Source organism: Bos indicus x Bos taurus, chromosome 19 (assembly GCF_003369695.1).
Source record: "Bos indicus x Bos taurus breed Angus x Brahman F1 hybrid chromosome 19, Bos_hybrid_MaternalHap_v2.0, whole genome shotgun sequence".
NCBI lineage: Eukaryota > Metazoa > Chordata > Mammalia > Artiodactyla > Bovidae > Bos > Bos indicus x Bos taurus.
Window position 1 is genome coordinate 55,844,897 of NC_040094.1, and position 9,730 is coordinate 55,854,626.

Consider the following 9,730-nt stretch of genomic DNA (forward strand, 5'->3'; position numbering starts at 1 on the left):
GTCATGTCCAACTCTTTGCAACCCTATGGACTATGGCCCACCAGGCTCCTCTGTCCATGGGATTTTCCAGCAAGAATACTGGAGTGGATTACCATGCCTTCCTCCAGGGAATCTTCCCCGCCCAGGAGTGGAATCCGGGTCTTTTATGTCTCCTGCATTGGCAGGCAGATTCTTTACCACTAGCGCCACCTATCTGCGGGCGGAGTATTTATTCGGGGGTGTATTCCACAGCCAAGTATCTTAGAGCTCTGCCTCCAGGTTATTCTGTGACCTCCTGCTGAGAATCACCCTTCTGCTCAATTCACACCTGCGGAAAATCCATCTCCAATCACTTCCCACCATGGCAGATCCTGTGTGCCATCTCAGTAGCCCAAAACAACTTTTCTAAAGGGGAAAAAGAAGCACTTTTTTTTTTTTTTAATGGGAAGTTGATGCAGTTTGGTGTCAGAAAACTATCTCACAGGGTTGCTAAGCCTGGATAAGAAAATGTTTGTGAAAACATTTTGGAAATGATTAGGCTGTTTGCAAACACTGCCCACAGCCAGGCATCCTTCACAGCTCTGCCTCTGGAATATTCTCTGCTGCTGCTGCAGCTGCTAAGTCGCTTCAGTCGTGTCCGACTCTGTGCGACCCCATAGACAGCAGCCCAACAGGCTCCCCCATCCCTGGGATTCTCCAGGCAAGAACACTGGAGTGGGTCGCCATTTCCTTCTCCAACACATGAAAGTGAAAAGTGAAAGTGAAGTCGCTCAGTCGTGTCCGACTCTTAGCCACCCCATGGACTGCAGCCCACCAGGCTCCTCCGTCCATGGGATTTTCCAGGCAAGAACACTGGAGTGGGGTGCCATCGCCTTCACTAGGCACAGATTATTATTCTCCTACCTACCACTGTGATTGCTTACCAGCATCGTCCTCTACTATTTAGAGAAGTCCCTCCCCATCTTTGGGCTTCCCTGGTGGCTTAGACAGTGAAGAATCTGCCTGCAATGCAGGAGACCTGGGTTTGATCCCTGGGTCAGGAAGATCCCTTGGAGAAGGGAATGGTTACCCATTCCAGTATTCCTGCTTGGAAAATTCCATGGAGAGGAGCCTGGTGAGCTACAGTCCATGGGGTCACAAAGAATCGGACTTGACTAAGTGACTAACACTTTTTAACACACTTCCCCATCTTCAGTTTCCCCAAATAGAAAAATAATAAGAGTATTGTTCAAAAGAACAGTCCTCTCTTGAATGGCTGTAAACACAATGCTGAACAACACAGGGGTCTTTCTTGGGAAACCACTTGCTAAAATTACCTCGGACTTGAAGAGATCGGGGGATGCATGCAGAGGTGATCATCTTGCTTGGCTGGATGCAACAGTCCCTGCCACCCTCCAGACTCACAGAGCTCACTGGACCAAATGTCAAAGTGTGAACGCATCACTGATGCTAACAGGGATGTGCCTGCCAGCCCTGCTCCCGCTGTTACCTCTGACAGGCACCGTGCTCCTGCCAAGGCCTGACCCTTGGCTGCCTCCGGGACACCAGCTGGCCTTCTGCTGCTCCCCAGAAAGGTGCAACCACTCCGATGCAGAAACAGGAGCCTGCTTGCCCTCATTCCATACCCCGGAGGGACACAAGCGACACCTCTGAACTTCACACAGCAGGTTCACCACATGGACTCAGGAAGCACCTGGCACTGGAGTGATGGTTTTCTGGGGCTGTCATAATGAACTGCCACAGAGTGGGGGGCTTAAAACAATAGAAGTGTATTTTCTCCCAGATCTGGAGGCCAGAAGTTCTGGAGGAAAGTCAGGGTCCAGCTAGAGTTGTGTCCCTCCTGGGGCTCCAGGGCAGCTGTGTCCTGCCTCTTCTGGCTTCCCAGGGCCCCGGGCATCCTGTGCCTTAGGGCTGCATCTATGTCTTCCCGTCTCTACATCTGCCTTTTCCCTGCATTTCTCCGAGTGTCAAGCCTGTCTCTCCTTTCTCCCTGAGGACTCTAGTCATTGGATTCAAGTGTTAAAAGTGTTAGCTGCTCAATCATGTCTGACTCTCTGCGACCCCATGGACTGTAGCCCTCCAGGCTCCTCTGTCCATAGAATTCTCCAGGCAAGAATTCTGGAGTGGGTTGCCATACCCTCCTCCAGGGGATCTTCTCAACCCAGGGATAGAACCTGGGTCTCCCACATTGCAGGCAGATTTTTTATCGTCTGAGCTACTAGGGCCCCCCGAAATCCACGATGATTGCCTCTCCCCTCCAGACCCTCAACTGCATCTGCCAAGACCCTATTTCCAAATCAGGGCATCTCCCAGCTACCTGGGGTTGGGACTTGGACACATCTTTTGGGAGCACCCCCATTCCACCCTCTACAGTTGGCTAGAACGGAAGTCTACTTGGAGGGATGGGGGCACTTACTGCTCGCTCCCCTTCCACCATCATTTCAGCCCAGAGGTGAGAAGAAGGTGTTTGCAACCCACAGAGTCGGGGGCACCAGGACCCCAAGGGCATGTGCTCTTGCCTGATCCCAACAGCTGTGGCTTCTAAGGAAAGTGAGGCCAAAGGAAGGACAAGGCAGAATTACTGTCCAGTTTAGGGCCCAAGCCCTGATGGAGTCAAAGAACAAAGACCCTGCTGTCCTTGGCCCTCAGGGGCAGCCTCTTTGTCAGCCAGGCCTTGCTCTGAGGCTCACCACGTTCATCTGCAAAGGAGCTCGCTTCCTGGGACCTGTTTGGGAACACAAAGGACTTTTCTGCAGATCAGCCTCTCGACAGTTCAGGGGAGCCTCCTAGGAACCCCTGTGATGCTGGCGACCTAGGTTTATTCCACACCCAGGGGAACTGAGGTACTAGAAGTGTTGCTTGCTTAATCTCTACTGAGAATTCTGATCTTTGGAGCCAGGGGGTGGTACCTCTCACCTGCTCTGGTGACTGAATATGGTGCCCTGTCTAATTTATCCTGCATTGGGTTTCCTTGAGGGTTCATGCAGCAAGAATCTACTTGCAATGCAGGAGACCAAAGTTTGATCCCTGGATCGGGAAGATTCCCAAGAGAAAGGAATGGTTACCCACTCCAGCATTCTTGCCTGGAGAATTCCATGGAAAGAGGAGCTTGGTGGGCTACAGTCCAGCAACTGAATATGGTGCTCTATTTAATTTAGTTACTGTTTAATAACAGCTTCCTTTGCTGTGCTGGGCACTTTACATGTGACATCACAGGTCCTCATAAGAGCCCATTTTGCAGGTGGGAACACCAAGGCACACACATGGTAAGTAACTTCTAGAGCAGACTGTGACCCTAACACTGACTCCAAAACTCACAGGAGGATTTCCCTTGCATTAACCTCTCTCTGCTTCACCCCCAGTTCTTGTGTTTTCGCTCTTTCTTCCAGCTCACCAGGATCAAAATCTGAATGCCCAGGTGTCTTGGTGAAAAGCCCATCACCCCTAAGCACGTAGGCATGTGGACGCCCAGGTGTAGTCTGACTGGCCATGCAGGAGCACATGATGGACAGAGGCACCTGTGTATCCCAGGACATTCTACTGCGCCCATGAACCAGGAATGTATCTGGCCTTAAGGTATTTGCATATGGCCTCTGTAGCAGTCAAATAGGCTTGACTCATAAATTCTTTAAATAGCCAGTGGCAATAACCTGTATGACTTTTTAATGTTCCATTTGTTCTTCCATCCGCTCATTGTTCTGAGATTTATAATCATCGAACTCCCGAGTTCCTAAAACATGACGTAATGGAGGCAAAAAAAAAAAAAACAAAACCTTGATAAAGTTCAATGCTGAATGAAATTAAAGGTACCCTTAACTTAGTGAAAAAAATGGAAAGTTTTTTCCCTGTGTTTTTCTTCAAATCTACTTATTTTCATGCATCGAGCAGCAAAGACTTTGAGGTCAATTTGGGTCTCAATACAAAGCAAAGCTTATTCTCTGATAGAAGACATTGAGCCCTCTGTCTTAATTTCTGTGTCGCTTGCATTAAACAGTTTAGCTACTGTACAACCGCCTGAAAGGAACCGATGACTTCTCTGCAGCTGGTTCAGACTTGCTGCAAGCAATGCTGAGAAAGTTATGGACGCAGGAAAACCCGAGGTTACCACAAGTGGCTCCTCATATCCCTGCCCTCAGATTTTCGGTGCTGGAATCCAAGTCATCTTCAGGACCATTTCATTCATCTTGGCCACGCCCTTAAATGTTTAAGAAGTCTGACATGAATGGATTAAGAAAATCACATCTTCTTAATCCATTTATTGTGTGTATATATATATATAATATTACTCAATAAAATAAAATATTACTCAACATATAAAAGAATGAGATAATGCCATTTGCAGCCACATGGATGGACCTAGAGATTATCATATTAAATGAAGTACGTCAGACAGAGAAAGACAAATATCATATGATATCACTTATATGTAAATTCTAAAATAATGGCACAAATGACCTTATCTACAAAATAGAAGCAGACTCATAGACATAGAGAACAGGCTCGTGGTCACCAAGGGGGTGGGAAAGGGACAGACTGGAAGTCTGGGGTCAGATACAAGCTATTGTGTATAGAAAGGATAAACAATAAAGCCCTCCTATACAGCACAGGGAACTACATTCAGCACCCTGGGATTAAATCGTAATGGAAAATAATATGAAAAAGAATATACATACATACATATATAACTGAATCGCTTTGCTACTTTGCTGTACAGCAGAGATTATACAACATTGTAAATCACCTGTACTTCAATAAAATAAATTTTTAAAATTTTAGATGTTTAAGAAGTCTACTTCAAATACCTTCTGATAAAATCTTAGGACTTTTCATGGTTAAGGACAAAACTTAATTTTGAGCCATGACACCTTAAGAAAAAAACTTTATTAGCCAAGTAAGGAGCCCCAGTCAGTGGTCTGGCTGGTGTGACCTAAGTGATAGACACACCTGAGGAAATCCCGGCCCTATAATGACTGGCTGGGACCTGTTCAGTTCTTGATGTCCCCAGAAAAAAACAATATTCTGAAGCAGAAAGAGAAGAAGGCTTTTGTTCCTGCTTAGGCCATGATTGCTCTCCATGAAGGAGCAGAAAGCTTTCATAAACAGAGGAGACCCATCAACATAGCTCCTGCCAAATTCCTCAACTGTGGTTCTAACCACAAGGAGGGTAATTTATTTCATTTATTTATTTAATACTTGGCTGTGCTGGGTCTTCTTTGCTGCTCGAGGGCTTTCGCTAGTGGCAGAGAGTGGGGTTGTGGTATCGGGCTCCTCACTGCATGGCTCCTCTTGCTGTGGGCACAGGCTCTAGGGCTCAGACTCCGCAGTTGTGGTATATGGGTTTTGTTGCCCTGCAACACATGGGATCCTTCTGGACTAAGAATCGAACCTGTGTCCCCTGATTGTCAGGCAGATTCTTAACCACTGGACCACTAGGGAAGTCCAAGTGTAATTCAAACATTTTAAATATCAATGTGATTTTTAAAAAATTATAAAATAGTATATGCTACAGCAGACTGTCTACACAGCATCCGCTAACCATGTCTTCCTTCCCAAAGCCAGGTTCTGTTCAGGCACCCACTGTCCTCCATGTGCAGGGGGCTTCAGGGGAAGCTGGCTTTTGCCCCAGCTCCAGCAGGTAGACCAGGCGAGTCTAAGGCAGTCCTTCTCCCAGGGACTGGGTTAGGAGTGGGCTTGTAACCCAGTTCTGACCCATGAGCCCCCAAGGAAGTCTGTCAGGGGTTTGGGGAAGGGCTTCTGCATTCTAAAAAGGAGACACTGAAACAAAATGGGCCCGTTTCTGTGTCTGGACACTGCTGTGTCCACTCTGATTCTTGGGACTGTGACAGCTGCGCTGTGCCCACAAGGGGAAGCAGCCTTTGATGAGGCGGAGGTGGGTTGGGGGGCAGGCCACAGAGAGGAGAGATGGAGGGGCAGAGCAGGTCATTGGTGAACGTAGCTCTTGCCTGGGGCTCCCTTCCTGCTAGATTTCCCATCACCATGCACTTGTCAATGTCTGCACTGTGCAATCCAGCTTGAGGAAGGGTTTTCTGTTCCTTGCAGCTAAAAGTAACTTGAGCCCATGCTTATTTTAGAGATATGTTTAAATGCAGAAACGCATAAAGAAGAAAATAAAAATCCCCAATCATCCCATCATCCGGTAAGAACCTCAATTTATGTTTTGTTGCTTTCCCATCATCTGTTGGGGGTGCTAATTGTGATGTATAGCTACAAAAGGCACACAACTTGCTTTTTGTAAAAAATTCAGATTGCACAGTTGTTGAATACAGCAATAGCTGCTGTAACCCCAGCCCCTCAGTGATGGACTCGTGGCAGTTTGTCGTCTATTATGGAAATGTCCCCACTATGTCAGTGTTTTCTAATGTAAGTGCTGTTCCAGAAGAATGAATTGCCCACCCAACCTTTTGAGCACAGACGCAGGTAAACTGCAGAGTGACTCAGACTTGCAGAACATCTGGGCTCTGAGAGTGGGAAGCAAAGCGGAGTAAAAGGGAAGGAAAAGAAAAGGACCTCCCTCCTCCTTTCTGCAAGCAGAGCTGGTCTGGGCAAAGGGAAAAAGTGGAGAGATTTTGAGCCTTGAGCACAAAGGATCTGGATTCAAATTCCTGATTCACTGTTGAAGGCTTTGTGACCTTATGCAAGTTGCTTAACCATTCTGAGCCTAGTTCCTCAGCTGTAAAATGGGGATAATAATGCCTATCAGGTGGGCTTCCCTGGTGGCTCAGTGGTAAAGAATCCACCTGCAATGTAGGAGAAGTGGGTTTGATCCCCAGGTCAGGAAGATCCCTTGAGAAGGAAATGGCAACCTGCTCCAGGATTCTTGCCTGGGAAATGCCATGGACAGAGAAGCCTGGTGGGCCACAGTCCATGGGGTCACAAAATAGCTGGACATGGCCAAGCGACTAAACAACAAGGCCTGACACAGTTGTAAGGGTTGGAAGTAAGGCACTTGGTACAGACACAGTAAATGGTAGCCACTATTCGAAATATTTGCCAACTTTCCATATCTCTTTCTAGACCCTTCTACTACATGAGAACGTTTCTTCCCACCCCCTACCACTCTGCCCACCCCCATCTCACCATCCCCTCACCCCCCTACCCTCGCATCCCATCTTAGCTCCATCTGTATTAGCCAGGGAGTTAACTGGGGACAACAGTGTCCACTCGAATTAGTTCAAGCCAGAGAGGGTTTCTGAAGGGCTGGAGTGTGCACGGAATTGTTGGGGGGACCAGAGCTGCAGGTACCAGGCAGGCTTCCAGGAACAACAGACTCCCCGAGTCACCCTGGCTCAGCGAGAGAGCTGCCACCTCTCCAGGATCAGGAAGCTGCCGACTTGGCTGGGTCTCCAGAACCAGGCTGTCTCTGCCAGAATCCACGCCAGCAAAATGAGGCACTGCTTCCCGTCTCCGTCTCCACGCGTCAGTTCTGAGTCAATCTCTCCTGCGGGAGCATGTGATTAGTTGAATCTAAATCGTCCATTTGAACCCCAGAAGGTTTTACATTTCTGCGTTGGAAAGGAGATACCTGCAGTCTGGCGATCTGATTACGATCAGAAAGGGGAGAGAAGGCTCAAAACCGGGGCACAGCTGAGATTCTGGGCGGGGAGCAGGCCAAGGACGCATGCTCTGAAGTCCTGTGCTTCTGTCCTTGTCCATCAGAGATAGCACTGGGAGATGCTCCGGTTATTAATACATCCCCCTGCCTGAGCTCAAATGTGAGCGGCAAAGCCGCGTGATTCAACAGTCCCTAGGGGCACAAGTTTAATGGGTACTTCACATTGCCCTTTTAAGAAGATGCTTAGGATGTGGGGTTCAGAACAGGTTCCCCCATAAAACGGCCTCTTGGTATAGTAAATATTTTAATTTGAAGGCATTTGAGAAAATGGCAGAAGCAGGAAGTTCACGCTGATCTTCCCCTACTTCTCCCCAAGACAGGTCATAACACCCTTATGGAAGTGGTACCCTCTCTATATACCCAGAAGAAAGGAGCATCCTTCTCTACAAAGACAAAGGGATGCCAGGAAGAACCCAAGCAGGACTTGCCAAGTTTCCACCACTCAGTTTATACTCTGACCTGTCATATTGCTTCATAGGAGCTTCCCAGATGGCTCAGATAGTAAAGAATCCTCCTGCCAATCCAGGAGACATGGGTTCAATCCCTGGGTCAGGAAGATCCCCTACAGAAGGAAAAGGCAACTCACCCCAGTATTCTTCCCTGGGAAATCCCATGGACAGAGGAGCCTGGCGGGATACACATGGGGTTGCAGAGAGTTGGACACAACTTAGTAACTAAACAATAATGACAAATTCTTACACAGATGTCCACCCCATCAAACATAGCAAAAAAATACTCAGGTTTAACTGTTTCTTTTGGGTCTTCCATAGGAAGTCTCTCATGTTACATAAAACTTGCATTACATATATCTGTATGCTTTTCTTTTCTTTTTTTTTTTGTATGCTTTTCTATGTGTTCATCCATCTTTGTCAGTTTAATTTTCAGGGCAAGCAAGGAACTCAAAGAGACTCAAAGAAAACATTTTCTTTCCCTACGTATGTCACCTTTAATCTCCGATTCATGAAATCTCAGACAGTATAACAAATGAGCTGAAATTGTATCCAGTGCAATAAAGGAAAACATTATGAGTAAGGGCAAATGCAGCCTGAGGGTCAGAGCAGTACATAAGAGTCCCCACAATTACAGTCCTGAAATTTTTCCTGCTTTTTTTTGGCTGCATGGCTATGTCATGTCCAACTGTTTTTGACCCCGTGAGTGAACTGTAGCCCACCAGGCTCCTCCACCCATGGAATTTCCAGGCAAGAATACTGGAGTGGGTTGCCATTTCCTACTCCAGGGGATCTTCTTGACCCAGGAATTGAACCCGAGTCTCTGTTGCATCTCCTGCATTGGAGGCGGATTCTTTACTACTGAGCCACCAGGGAAGCTGTGGCATATGGGATCGAGCCCTGACCAACAGGACCAGGAATCAGATCCTTGGCACCTGCACTGGGAGTGCGGAGTCTTAACCACTGGACTGCCATGGAAGTCCTGTTCCTGCTGTTTTGAGCTACTGCCTTCTCTGTGGAAAACCAGATCAAAACATATCTGTATTGGCTCTGATTTTTCTAATAATCCCAGCCTTTGCTCCTGGAGCAAGGGGAGCTGGTGGGTGTGAGCACAGGCTGGCTTACGTAATTCAGGGATTACACACATGATCGGAGTATGAACTGCTGGAAAGTAAGAACCCTTGAAGGGAAGCCAGACCATAGCCCTCATCTTATAAATGAAGACATCATTCATTGTCTGAGACTGTAGATGCTGTTTTGCATTCACTCATCATAAACAATTTCAGCAAATATTGACTCTTTGTCTGACAGGCAGATAAAAGCCATGCTGCCTGTTGTCCTACCAGAGAGCTGTCATCCTCGACGACAACACAGTCTGCTTTTCCAGGGGATTGTTGTTATTTAATTGCTAAGTTGTGTCCAATTCTTTTGTGACCCCATGGACTGTAGCCCATGAGGAGCCTCTCTCCATGGGATTTCCCAGGCAAGAATACTGGAGTGGGTTGCCATTTCCTCCTCCAGGGGATCTTCTGGACCTAGGGATGGAAACTGCGTCTCCTGCATTGGCAGTCAGATTCGCCGAGCTACCAAGGAAGCCCCTCCAAGGGAATACCAGCTCCTTTATGAAGTTTTCCTCCAGCTAATGACATGATTTGAAACTCGTTAGTTT

The 9,730-nt window shown here is 47.5% G+C and overlaps 1 long non-coding RNA gene across 1 annotated transcript; it reads left to right on the forward strand.

Moving 5' to 3' along the window:
- Window positions 1-2,657: 2,657 nt before the first annotated feature.
- LOC113878513 lies at window positions 2,658-4,259 on the forward strand. Its single transcript, XR_003507006.1, has 3 exons — window positions 2,658-2,822; window positions 3,369-3,555; window positions 3,974-4,259. It is a non-coding gene; the product is annotated as an uncharacterized LOC113878513 (long non-coding RNA).
- The last annotated feature ends 5,471 nt before the right edge of the window (window positions 4,260-9,730 follow it).